Below are 13,075 nucleotides of genomic sequence, written 5' to 3'. Positions count from 1 at the left end.
TTCAAGCACAAAGGACTAGGTCCAATTTTATGGGTCAGGGAAAGGAAAAGTCTTTACAAGCTGTCCACAGAAACTGAGGGGTAAACTATAGTTCCTACGATTCTGGGTGTGTGACCATGTGCTTTAAATGTGCTTCGCGGGTATGGTGTGGCTGTGACCTTTCACACATGCTTGATTTTCTGATAAAGCTGTAAAACAACAAAGAGGTTTATGAGTACTGCTGTAGATTTATGGTGAATACTGTATAAGCAGAAGGCAGAAGGTGGAAGCCTGTCAGGGAAAGTCTTGCTTGATTTCTGTTGGAATCTAAGGCTGTGGCCATGTAACCAGGCCCAGAACATTGGTACCAAATGAGTGCCACATTTTGTGTCACATGCACTTCATTCTAATACAGTAATATTGGAACTTTCTCAAAGAGGGGAATTACACGCACTAAAATAAATATTGGAAGAGGAAGTGTGAGTCATTGGTGCTCCATTCCCATATATATATATATATATATATGTACATATTGGGGAAAGTGGGGGCACCAGTAACTCACACTTCCTCTTCCAGTTTACTATAAAATGTTTCCTCAGATAACTAGCAAAAATGTGCATGTTCCAGATAACTGGAATTTGAAAATCTCACTGCAGGGGAAGGTGTGCCGTTCCCTTCAGCAATACCACCCCGAAGTAAGAAAGAAATTTCCACAAACTAATGTGGAAAATGTTGCAAAATGCAATTCTGGCGCTCCTGAAGATCTGGTTGAAGAGTTCTTCTAATGTCTGGGTATCGCTGACTTGCAGTGGCTCTGTAAGGATGTTTCCTAGCAGCCTTATCTGGAAATGCCTGGGACGCCACCTCCTGCATACAGAGCATGCACTCTGAAATGGAGCTATAACCCTACCCCAACGTGCACTTACTAGGGAGTAAGTCTTTGGAAGCACTCAGACTTCCTTCGAAGTAAACTTACTTAGGGTCAAACCGCATTCCTCAGGATCAGGAGAAAACAAAAGGGCCTGACTGAACATGCAATATTGCATCCCTAGATACTCCCAACTGCAGAAATTGGACACATCTTTGTTTAGAGTGGCCAGTGACACTTGGCCAAAGGAGTGGACACCAATTTGTATCTTTCAACCAGACCTGGAATGCACAGCCATTCAAATAGAGGACACCTTCATAGAGAGAACTGTCACATGTCCACATCCTAAGCCTCTGATAGCCCTGAAAATTGACCACCGTCTTCTGTAAAATAGGACACCTGAGCATCTTATATTTGCTGTTCTTCTTCTGCTGAGTGAACATGATGCCATTTCTCTTTCATCCCGGCCTTTTCCACATTCTGCATAATCTAAATAGGATCCATTTGTTTGTTTGTTTAGCTTACTTCCTAAACAAACAATGCAAAATTCAGAGACGGTCTTTTTTCAATAAAAAAAGAAGTATTTTGTTCCCTATGTCTGAGAGTGCTAGAATGGGAAGCATCCATGTAATACAGCTTATTTTAGACACACGCCAGTGATGCATCAGGGGAGCGCCTTGCTTGATTTAGTTCTTAGGGAGGAGGAGATAGAGAGATAGAGAAAGAGGTTGCATTGGAAGTAAGAAAGGGCACTGCAGGGACTTGAACCCCGTCCTGGAAACCAGGAGTGCCAACCACCAGCGCCTTTTCCTTTGGGGGGGGGGGCGATGCAACAAAGTGAAAAGCAAAACCTGAGCGAACACTCTGAATACTGAATGTTCAAAGACTTTATTTGCGTAGCCAACAGGCCATAGCATCAAAGGACAAACACTGACAAAAATATATTACAAATGTAGTTACCGTATAATCTTATGGCCTATTAAAACCCTAGGTAAAAGCTGGATTATCATTCATCAATGACCCTCTGTCCCATGGGCGGCGCCTTTTCTCTGGTAGGTTGTTCCAGGTCGGTTAAGTAAATAGACCAGCCAAATTGAAAGAATATAAATATAAATGGTCAGGACAGGGAGAAAGATAATAATAACCAGATGCAGATGAATCAATAATCTCAGTACTTAAAACTTGGCAGAGATAATAAAATACTAATAATAAAACATAATGATAATAATGATAAGATCCTAAGCGAGAAATCCGGATGACGACACTGATGTCATTCAGATGGCAGCTCTCAGTCTCATTGCTCTCTCGATAAATTTAGCAGTCTTCTCTGTTGTCGAGCTGTTCTGGTCGGCTAGGAGTGAGAACAATTTGGCGGCCCGGGATGGCAGATAGGAGTGGTGTGATGGTCTCGTCCCTGAGATCTTTATATAGGGAACAAGACAGGAGAACGTGTGACACAGTCTCAACGTAGCCAGCTCCACAGGGGCAGAGCTGGTTCTCGAATGAAATTTTTTGATATCTACCTTCAAGAACAGCTGAGGGTAACATATTTAGTCTGGCCAATGTAAAGGCCCGCCTGAATTTTGGAATTACTGAATGTTCTCTCAGGAAAAAGAAAACCCTTAAGAGTTATGAAGTTGCAGACAGAGCACAATCAAGGTTTTAAGGGATATTCACCTAGATGAGTTTAAGTCACTATTTGCAGGGCCGTTAATTTGCAGGGCAACAGAGAGACTGGTCCCAGTCTTAAAACTCTGCCTTTAAGCTCACCTTTTTGTTTGTCTCTCTGAAGTGTGAATTCATGGGCCTGGAAGTTCCTTCTGCTGGTCTGTGAAAAGCAATCTGGACTCATTAGCTTGTCACCAGCCCATTCCCACCAATTCCAGAGAAATGGAACACAGCTGTTCTTACCAACCTGACTTCTGCAGGAAGAGCTGGCTTCACCTGAGTGTGGTGGGCTCTTGGACAGAACTGTGAAGAGATCAAGTGGACAGAAATGGAGAGGCCAGCACAAAAGGATTGTACTAAAAAAGATCACTGAATTGTGGAGTGTGAAGTTCACTTGCCATTAAGTTTCCTGAAGGCTTGCAAAATTCCATTTCTTCACTGAGATGCACCTGGAAGAGACTAGGGTCTTCAGCAGCCCTCCCCTCCAGACACAGAGGAGCAAAAACAGCAGGTTACCTAAAGCAGTGCAGTCAAGACGCAGATATCTCTCAATCCTATGCTGCAGATGTTCACTTGATATATCAAGAGCTCTGACACTGTCTCTTGTCAATTGAGCAGATCTTCTTCAGGCACAGGTAGCTCTGTGAGGTCTGTAAAAAAAAAAAGAGCTGGAACAAAGCAAGGTTGGCTGTCCCACCAAAAGATGTACCTTATTGTGTGGTGATGGCACAGGAAAGGGCCTCCCTTGCAGCAGTGTCCTGACAAGAGAAGTCCCTCCAGGTAGAAGCATGGAGAGCGACCGCATTAGGCTTTCCAGTTCGCAGCTCTTCTGAAAAAGTGATTGAATAACCAACATTGCTCAATACAAGCTCTTTGGAAAATTTAGTTTGCATATTTGATGTATTATTCCATTTGGAGCCTACCTTTTCTCTAACGGGCTCAGGGTGCTTGAATGGTCCCCCTCACTGCGACCTGAAAGAATCTTTGTACAAAGAGTTGCAGGCAGAATACAACAGATATTTTCTCCTCAGCCAAGCACAAGATACCCACCTAGTTGACCTTTAGCCAGAAGACACACAACTGTATTGCTGGTATAATTACAATAGAGCAGTTAGAGATTACTTGTTAGTTATTAGTGCCTATCACCATCTCTGATAATTCAAAAGGTTTTTTTAATAGAAGCTACGATTGCAGTTGAAGGTAACTACTGGTAAGTGAGACGTTACAAAGGAAGCAGTTTGCTACACCAGGTTTTTTAATATATTACCTTAGGAACAGAAGTACTGGTGAGGATCCAAATTTTAGTATTTGTTGGAAACCCAGCAACTATCAACCCTATCATGCAAGTTTTCACCAAAAAGCCAGTAATACAATTTTGGTCAAATTAAATTTCTAATAAATGGATCATGTTTCCTGCGGTAAGCTGACCTATCTGTACCCCAGGCAAAGAAAATTGGGAGCTACATGCCTCCTTTATCTACAGGAGATACAGATCTCCATTCCAAAATGTTCACAAATGTGAGTTGTTATTATTTTGTGTGGCCCTGCTCTGGTCATTAGTGGAACAATCAGCCGCCCCCTTATGTATGAGTCAAAATGGCCAGGATTCATAAGATTTCAAATATTTTCTCAGTCATTTCAGCCTTACCATTAGCAGACAAAATTTTCTGCCCTTTATGTACAGGAAAAAATGGTCAAGGCTCATTCCTACTAATTATGAATATGTATTGCTTAAACGTTTGCTGGACTTTTTTTGCTTAAAAATGGCCGACAAAATGGTGAAAACCTCTGTTCACTCCAATGCCTATACCAGGCCGCCTCTACCACTGCCATCAGTAGATTCCCCCTCAAAATGCCTTACTTGCTTTTTCACACTGAAATCAGCAAGGCAACTGTTACAAAGGAAGCTGTTTGATGTATCAAGTTTTAACATGGGTATTCTAAATGTATTACCTTAAGACAAGAAATACTGCCAAGGATCCAAAATGCTGGCATGTTTGGAACCTTGTGGATTTATACATATCTGAAGGAACGAAAACTCAACAAAATTTTGGTGAGCCTCTTCTGCAGTTGCCCAGTAACTACAATTAGGTATAATACTCTCACCTTTGGTTGGTTGCTTTTTGCTGCTGCTCCTTGTGGTTTTCTCAGTTATTTATCCTTTTTATGCTTCCCCCAGAACCAATTCTTGATCCTAGTGACTTCCAAAGCTTTTCTTTTCAATAGTTATTTCTCTTTTTGTGCTTTCATTCTGTTCTAACTTCACCAATCTGAAGTGGCTTGTCAGTTGCCTTGATTCCCATCAGGGAAAAGGGTGGGGTATTAATAATAATAATAATAATAATAATAATGCCTCTTCCTAGCTTCACATGCCAAATGCCACCACTTTTAAGCCAGCTGCTCAAGAGGGTTTGTTATTCTGCTCCTTGGAAGCCACATTATAAATAAAATGAATTTCTGCCCATTAGCAAAGGAGCTTATCTATAGTCCCCAAGAAGCTATCACAAAATGGCTGCAAAGTGTTTTTGTCAACAAGGCAACCTGAGATAACATGAAATTGAACTATGTTGTCTTCTCCCCCTCTGCTTTGCTCTTTATCACATGCACAGCCTTCTTTCCCCCCTGGATCCACCTACCCTTCTCACTTCTAAGTCTTACCTATGTTAAAATCTTCCCAATCTTGGTTTTTCTAACTTCTGGAGTGAAGTTCTGGAGCGAATGGTCGCAGACCAGATCCAGGTGTTCTTGGAAGAAGCTGATTTTCTGGATCCATTTCAACCAGGGTTTAGGCCTGGTTTTGGCACAGAAACTGTCTTGGTCACCCTGTGTGATGACCTGTCAAGAGAGAGACAAGGGAAACATGTCCCTGTTAATTCTTCTCGACCTCTCAGCGGCTTTCGATGCCATCGACCACAGTATCCTTCTGGAGCAACTCTCTGAACTAGGAGTAAGTGGCACCAATTTGCGGTGGTTCCAGTCCTACTTGGATGGTCGCTCCTGGAGGGTGTTACTTTTCAGCCCCGTGGAACCTCCAACAGGGGTTCCGCAGGGCTCAATTCTATCCCCCATGTTGTTTAACCCTGGGAGGTCGCCTGCTAGGGATGGGATTACACCGCCCCTGAAGGAGTAGGTTCGTAGCTCGGGGGTTCTCCTGGATCCTTTGCTGTTGCTTGAAGTTTGGGTCGCCTCAGTGGCCCAGAGTGCCTTCCATCAGCTTCGGCTGGTGGCCCAGCTACACCTCTGTCTGGACAGGGATAGCCTAACTACCGTTGCCTATGCTCTGGTAACCTCAAGGTTAGATTACTGCAATGCATTATGCATAGGGCTGCCTTTGAAGATGGTTTGGAAACTTCAGCTGGTGCAGAATTCAACGGCCAGGTTGCTCATTGCAGCAAGATGGTTTGAGCATGTTACACTGTTATGTACTGAGTTGAATAGGATCCAAACTGTAGCAGTCTGATTGGTCCTAGAACAATAGGATCCAAAAGGCAGCAGTCTGATTGGTCCTAGAACAATAGGATTCAGAATGCAGCAGTCTGATTGGTCCTAGAACAATGCAGCAGTATGATTGGTTGGCAGGAACCACCCAATCCTGCTCCAGATAGAAGTGAATCCACAACCTGATTGGCTTACAGTAGAATTCCAGAATTAGCCAATCATGTGCAGCCCATTGTGTAAATAATGTATATAAAGCAGATACTGTGAGGGGACATTTATTCATTCCTCCTCACCACTATGAGCTGAATAAAGAGCATGAAATCACTTTGCGACTCTGAGTATATTTCACTGGCGACGAAGGTGGGATCCCGCTGAGCTGACTGCCACACACAGCACCGCAGCACCGCCAACTGCCGCACCGCTGCCTCGCACCGTGTATCCAGGCTTCAGCTCCGGGGCACAAGGAACTCAGAATGGCAGCCAACAGCAGCTTCTCGCCATTCAACCCAGCATCTGGAGACTGGGAAGCGTACGCCTCCCGTTTCACCTTCCTCCTAGAAGCCAAAGGGGTCACCGACGAAGAAGACGCCAAGAAGAGGGCGATATTCTTCAGCGTCTGCGGAGAGGAGACGTTTGAAATCGCCCGGGCTCTCCTTGCGCCTGAAGACGTCGCTACTGTTCCATACAAAACAATAATGGAACAGCTGAAGGGGCACTTTTCGCCGCAGCCCTCAGTGGTGGCTCGTCGAAATGCCTTCTACGCAAAGCGGCAAGCCCCTGGGGAAACCATAACTGGGTTTGTGACCTCTCTCCGCCAAGCCGCCCGGTTCTGCAACTTCTCAGAGCTGGAGAACATGCTTCGTGACCGCCTCGTCGGTGGCCTGAAGGATGAGAAGCTGCAACGACGCCTCTACGCTAAGAAGGACCTAACGTTCCAGGTCGCTCTGGAGGAGGCCCTGGCAACAGAAGCTGCCGAGAGGTCGACCCAAGAGGCACGGCCGAGCCTGCCATCCCAACCGAGGGTCCACCATGAAGACCTCACCGACGACTCAGGATCCGACAGGGAGGAGGTGCACCGAGTACAGCAGCGCACTCAAGCAGCGCACAGACCACAGCTGCCTCGACGAGAAGGAGGGAACTGCGCAAGCTGCGGGGAGAGTCACGAGAGGAGGACCTGCCGTTTCCGCAACGCAGAGTGCAGGCAGTGCAGAAAATCGGGACACATCGCCCGGGTGTGTCGGGCTCGGCCCACCCGACACCAGGCATCAGATGACCAATCCAAGAGCCCCAGGTCCCGGGGCCCAACGCACCAAGGCAACTCGACGGAGCTCACGGACTTCCAGGTATACCAGTTGCCCCACCCCAACGTAGAGAAAATTTATGTAGAGGTACAGATAGAGGGGGCCCCATGCCGCATGGAGCTTGACACGGGTTCAACTCTATCCATAATCTCGGCAAGGACCTTAAGGAAACTGTGTCCTACTGGGGGTCCCAAACTCAGGCCGGCCCCATTCACCCTCCGGGACTTCCAGAAACGTAAGGTCCCCACAATGGGGGTGGGGACCTTCAGGGTGCAATACCGAGGGCGGACGCGGCAACTGGACTTGCTTGTGGTCAAGGGCCCCTACATTAGCTTACTGGGATTGGCATGGTTTGGACCACTGGGGCTAGCTGTCACCGGGGTGAACCACACTAGCTTACAAGTGGACGTGGACGCCATATGCAAGGAATTTCCAGGGGTTTTCGATGGGAAATTGGGACAGTATACGGGCCCCCCCATTGCGCTACAGCTTGACCCCGCAGTACGACCGGTCAGGCTCAAGGCCCGCCGGGTCCCGTTCGCCTTGAAACCCCGTATAGACGAGGAATTGGACCGACTCGTAGAGCAAGGAGTGCTGGAGCCGGTGCCTAATGCTCCCTGGGAAACCCCAATCGTCACACCCGTCAAGCCTAATGGTTCGGTCCGCATCTGCGCAGACTACAAATGTACCATAAACAAGGCCCTCACGGCCCACGCATACCCAGTGCCAGTGGTCAGCCATGTCCTTGCCACCCTGGCTGGGTCGAAAATTTTTGGCAAGCTGGACTTGGCCCAAGCATATCAACAGCTGCCAGTAGATGAGGCCACAGCAGAGGCACAGACGATTGTGACGCACAGAGGAGCGTTCAGGGTAAAGCGGCTGCAATTCGGTGTCAGCGTGGCACCAGGCATATTCCAGAATATAATGGACTCTCTCCTTAAAGGGATTCCTGGCGTCACCCCCTTCTTCGATGATGTGTTGATTGCCGGCCCCACACCAGAGGAGTTTGAGGACCGCCTCCGCACCGTTCTGCACCGTTTCCAGACGGCGGGTCTCAAGGTGAAGCGGGAAAAATGTCTACTAGGAGTGCCTCAGGTGGACTTTCTGGGATTTATGGTGGACGCAGAAGGGGTCCACCCGACTGGGGACAAGGTATGGGCCATTTGTGATGCCCCAGCGCCCAAGAGCAAGACTGAACTTCAGGCCTTCTTGGGGCTATTGAACTTTTACCATTCCTTCCTTCCCCACAAGGCGGCGGTAGCGGAGCCCCTACACAGACTCCTGGACAAGCGGGCCCCTTGGGTGTGGGGCCAGCGCCAGGAGGCCGCATTCCAGGCAGTCAAGGACTTGCTTGTCTCAAACTCGGTCTTGGCACACTTCGACGAGAGGCTGCCGGTGGTGCTAGCATGCGACGCCTCACCCTATGGCATTGGAGCTGTCCTGGGGCACCAACTCCCGGATGGAAGAGAGGTACCGGTGGCGTACTTTTCCCAGACACTCAACACAACCGAGCGGAACTACTCGCAAATCGACAAGGAGGGTCTGGCAATCGTAAAGGGAGTAAAAAAATTCCATGATTTCTTGTACGGGCGGCCCTTCACCGTGGTGACTGACCACAAGCCGTTGCTTGGCTTGTTTGCCCCCGAAAAGCAGACCCCCCAAGTGCTGTCTCCTCGCGTCCTCAGGTGGTCAATTTTCCTTGCCAGCTACCAGTATGCACTGATTCACCGACCTGGGAAGGCGATGGGCCATGCGGACGCCCTCAGCAGGCTACCACTACCGGAAACAGGCCCTGACCCAGCACCTGCACAAGAGGTTATGAGCCTGGAGCTGCTTCCCGACCGCCCCATTCAGGCACAAGAAGTTGCACACCATTCCAAGAAAGATAGGGTCATCTCCCGGGTCCTGGACTGGGTGTGGAGGGGATGGCCCAGCAGCAGCCCCGGGCCAGAATTCGCCGGCTACACAACCCGCAAACATGAACTGTCGGCCCACAAGGGGTGCCTGTTATGGGGAAGCAGAGTCGTTGTTCCCCAGCCCCTCTGCAAAAGGGTCCTCACAGCCCTACACGAGACACATCCAGGGGTAGTAAGAATGAAGGCCCTTGCCAGGAGTTATGTGTGGTGGCCGGGGATCGATGGAGAGATAGAGGCCTGGGTCAAACACTGCCAGGCCTGCCAAGAATCCCGCCCAGATCCCCCAAGGGCCCCAGTCCAGTCCTGGGAGTCCGCCCGAGCACCATGGTCACGCCTGCATGTGGATTTCGCTGGCCCCTTTCAGGGGAAGACATTCTTCATAGTGGTGGACTCCTACACCAAATGGCTGGAAGTCGCACTGGTACCGTCCACTTCCACGTCCGCAGCCATCCGGGTACTACGCAGGCTGTTTGCAACCCACGGGCTCCCTGACACTCTCGTCTCAGACAACGGGACTGCATTTACGTCAGGAGAATTCCAAACCTTCACAGCGCAGAACGCCATCCGCCACATCCGTTCGGCGCCGTTCCACCCTGCCACCAATGGCCAAGCAGAACGCATGGTGCGGACCACCAAGGACACCCTTCGCCGCATGACGCAAGGGGACTGGGAGTACCGCCTTGCCACATTCCTTCTAGCACAGCACAGCACCCCCAGCTCAACGACTGGCCGGAGCCCCGCTGAACTACTAATGGGTCGGCGCCTTGCAATCAGATTGGACCGCCTTCACCCCGATAGAGCTCAGGATGAGGTAGTGGTGGGGGAAGGCAGGAACCCCCGGACCTTCGAGGCCCAGGACCCAGTGTACGCAAAGAATTTTGGGGCAGGCCCAGCATGGGTACCCGCCACAATCACCAGGGTCACTGGCCCCGTGTCGTACGAGGTGCTAACGGATGGGGGGCAATGCTGGCGCCGCCACTGCGACCAGATACGGCGACGATTCCCGGGAGAAAACCAGGAGGAGGACAGGTCAGAGGAGTCCCAAGGGAACAGCGGGGCAGTGAGGCCCATAGAGCAGGAGGGGCCAGCAGGAGAGGCAGAATCAGTAAATACAGAGAGGACCCGTGAGGCCGAAAGGACACCGGAACCAGAACCACGACTGAGCGAGCCGGTTGCACCAGACCAAACAGCCGCATCACAGCCAGCATCCTTGGAACACGAGCCAGAACCCGGAGCCCGGACCAGGGAACACCCCAGGCCACAACGCACACGTAGGCCGCCGGCATACCTTGAGGACTATGAATGCGACCTTCCGGGCAGGACTGGAACTTAGAGGGGAGGGGTGTTATGTACTGAGTTGAATAGGATCCAAACTGTAGCAGTCTGATTGGTCCTAGAACAATAGGATCCAAAAGGCAGCAGTCTGATTGGTCCTAGAACAATAGGATTCAGAATGCAGCAGTCTGATTGGTCCTAGAACAATGCAGCAGTATGATTGGTTGGCAGGAACCACCCAATCCTGCTCCAGATAGAAGTGAATCCACAACCTGATTGGCTTACAGTAGAATTCCAGAATTAGCCAATCATGTGCAGCCCATTGTGTAAATAATGTATATAAAGCAGATACTGTGAGGGGACATTTATTCATTCCTCCTCACCACTATGAGCTGAATAAAGAGCATGAAATCACTTTGCGACTCTGAGTATATTTCATACACCAATGATAGTCCAACTGCACTGGTGACCAATTAGTTTCTGGGCCCAATTCAAAGTGCTGGTGTTGACCTATAAAGCCTTAAACAGCTCAGGATCACAATACTTCAAGGACCGCCTCTCTCCATATGAACCTACCGTACCCGGAGCCTGAGATCATCTTCTGAGGCCCTTCTTTGTGTGCCTCACCCATGTGAGGTCCAGAGGGTGGCAACATGAGAAGGGGCCTTCTCTGCAGTGGCTCCCCACCTGTGGAATGTTCTCCCCAGTGAAGTTTGCGCCTAAAGTATATAGTGAAGGCACCAGGCAAAAATATTTCTTTTTAACAAGGCCTTTGCCTGACCTGATCTACATCCTATACCCTTTTTAAAATGGGGGCGGGGGCGGGGTTACTGGGTTGTTATTGTTTTGATTTTGTGTGTTTGATATTTTATGTGAACCACCCTGAGACCTTTGGGTATAGGGCGGTATAGAAAACAAACAAACAAATAACAACTTTGACAACAGAAACCCCATTCTTCTTTTTATGAAATGGCTTCTCTAGTTGCCTTTTAAAAGAAAAGCCTTCTATTTTCTGTATTTATTCTTCACTCTGCTTGAAGCAGACTTCATATCCACCTACCATTTCCTGTGCTCCTTTTCACACCCAATGATTTGTTGGTTGCAAGGTAAATAAACTTGATTTTGCCCCTCACATTCTTTCATTTGTATTCGTTTTCCCTTGTATCTCTTTTTAAAGTGGTAAATAATAATTTTTCTGTGCCTTACAATTCCTTTGCTTACTTAAAAAAATATTAACAATAGTTTTGAAATCTAACCTAAACTGGTTTTAGTTTCCATTTTAAACCTATTCCCCTAGCCTCCCTCTCCTAATCCCTCAACCCATTAGCTCCTCCAGATCTGACCAGTGAGAGGGCTAAAACCAGTACTATAGCCAGGGACAGGCTCACTCACTAGAATCTGGCTCGCTTCTTCCACCATTGTTGGTCATAAGGGCACATAAAAAAGTCCCTCTGCCCATTAATACAGTGGATGTAAATATGTTTGTTTTCAACATGGGGTCATTGCGCATGAATGAGAAATTAGTGCCCACCCCAGTCCCTAATAACAGGGTTGCTGGGGTACCAACTTGAATAAAATATTGGGGGGGGGGGCAGTAAGCACTGCCCTACACAATCAATCACATGACATGGCACACACACACCATTTGAATGGAAATACCCATCAACTTTTTTGGGGGGGCAGTCCCAGCCCCTTCAAATATTTTATTGGGGAGGGGGCTTAAGAGGAGTTAGCTCTTAAGTTGGGGTATATGTCATTCCTGGATCAATGTCTTTGCTTGCTTTGCTATGTGTAGCACCTGCTGTGCCTTTGAATGGCATTTTGCCCATGTACACTGATCTGAGCATTAAAGATTTTGGTAGACTCTGCAGCCTGAGTTTGAATTCTTCACTGAGTGGGAGACGGGAAATTCTCCTCCACTGTGTGCTTTTCTGGAGATTCTCCTGAGCCTCCCATAGCCAGTTTTTCTTTGGGGGGGGGGCGGTGTCTATGCTTTTCCCTTTCCCTATAATAAGATGTTCTTGTTCCCCCCCTAATTTCTACCCAGTTGTAATTGAAAGTGGCACCATCAACAAACATCTCCCAAGGGATTGCAGGTAGAAAATTGTCTTTCTTGCTTTTATTTTTTAAAAAATATCAAAGACTTTTCAATTCCGAAATTGGAAATATTATTTAACACAATATGAAGAGGTGTTGATGTGCCGGGTACAGGAAAACATTTTTGTATTGGATTAATTCCCAAACCCAGATAAAATAAAGTAACGGTTTCAATTCCTTCTGCCTTCTTAATCTTCTGAATCAAGATCAAAAAATGTTCACAGCATTAGTTTGAGTAGTAGCGCTCCAACCGTAGGAACATCTGCCCACTTTGGGCTTTGTAGGCCTTGGTGGCTGCTGCCTGTTGGGGCTGGTAGCCAAGCAGGGTCTGTGTAATTCAAGTTTTGTGCCCACCCTCCCAGCAACACTGAGGCTAAGGGTGGGGAAGCTGAAAGCCAGGACCACCCCAGTGGTGGCTCTAAGTAGGAGGACTGGCAGGAAGCCACTGGCTCTAATGGATCAGCCCCCAATGGATCTGAGCTAGTATGCCACAGCGCCAAACGACCCGCGGGTCTGGAAGGCAAGAGAGGTAC

At 48.3% G+C, this 13,075-nt stretch overlaps 1 long non-coding RNA gene across 3 annotated transcripts; it reads right to left on the bottom strand.

Moving 5' to 3' along the window:
• On the bottom strand, positions 1–11,960 carry LOC308468643. 3 transcript variants are annotated; one of them, XR_013981754.1, is made up of 8 exons: positions 11,027–11,960; positions 5,174–5,350; positions 4,622–4,806; positions 3,032–3,165; positions 2,763–2,818; positions 2,618–2,675; positions 1,808–2,268; positions 1–188 (listed from the first exon to the last, which is right to left on the bottom strand). It is a non-coding gene; the product is annotated as an uncharacterized lncRNA (long non-coding RNA). The 3 variants fall into 3 exon arrangements; XR_013981756.1 differs by having other exon boundaries at positions 11,506–11,960; XR_013981755.1 differs by lacking the exon at positions 3,032–3,165 and having other exon boundaries at positions 3,225–4,806; positions 11,506–11,960.
• Positions 11,961–13,075: the final 1,115 nt, after the last annotated feature.

This window comes from Podarcis pityusensis (genome assembly GCF_964106645.2).
Source record: "Podarcis pityusensis genome assembly, chromosome: Z".
NCBI lineage: Eukaryota > Metazoa > Chordata > Lepidosauria > Squamata > Lacertidae > Podarcis > Podarcis pityusensis.
The sequence above is the reverse complement of the archived record's forward strand: the minus strand, read 5'-3'. Positions and strand labels throughout refer to the sequence as shown.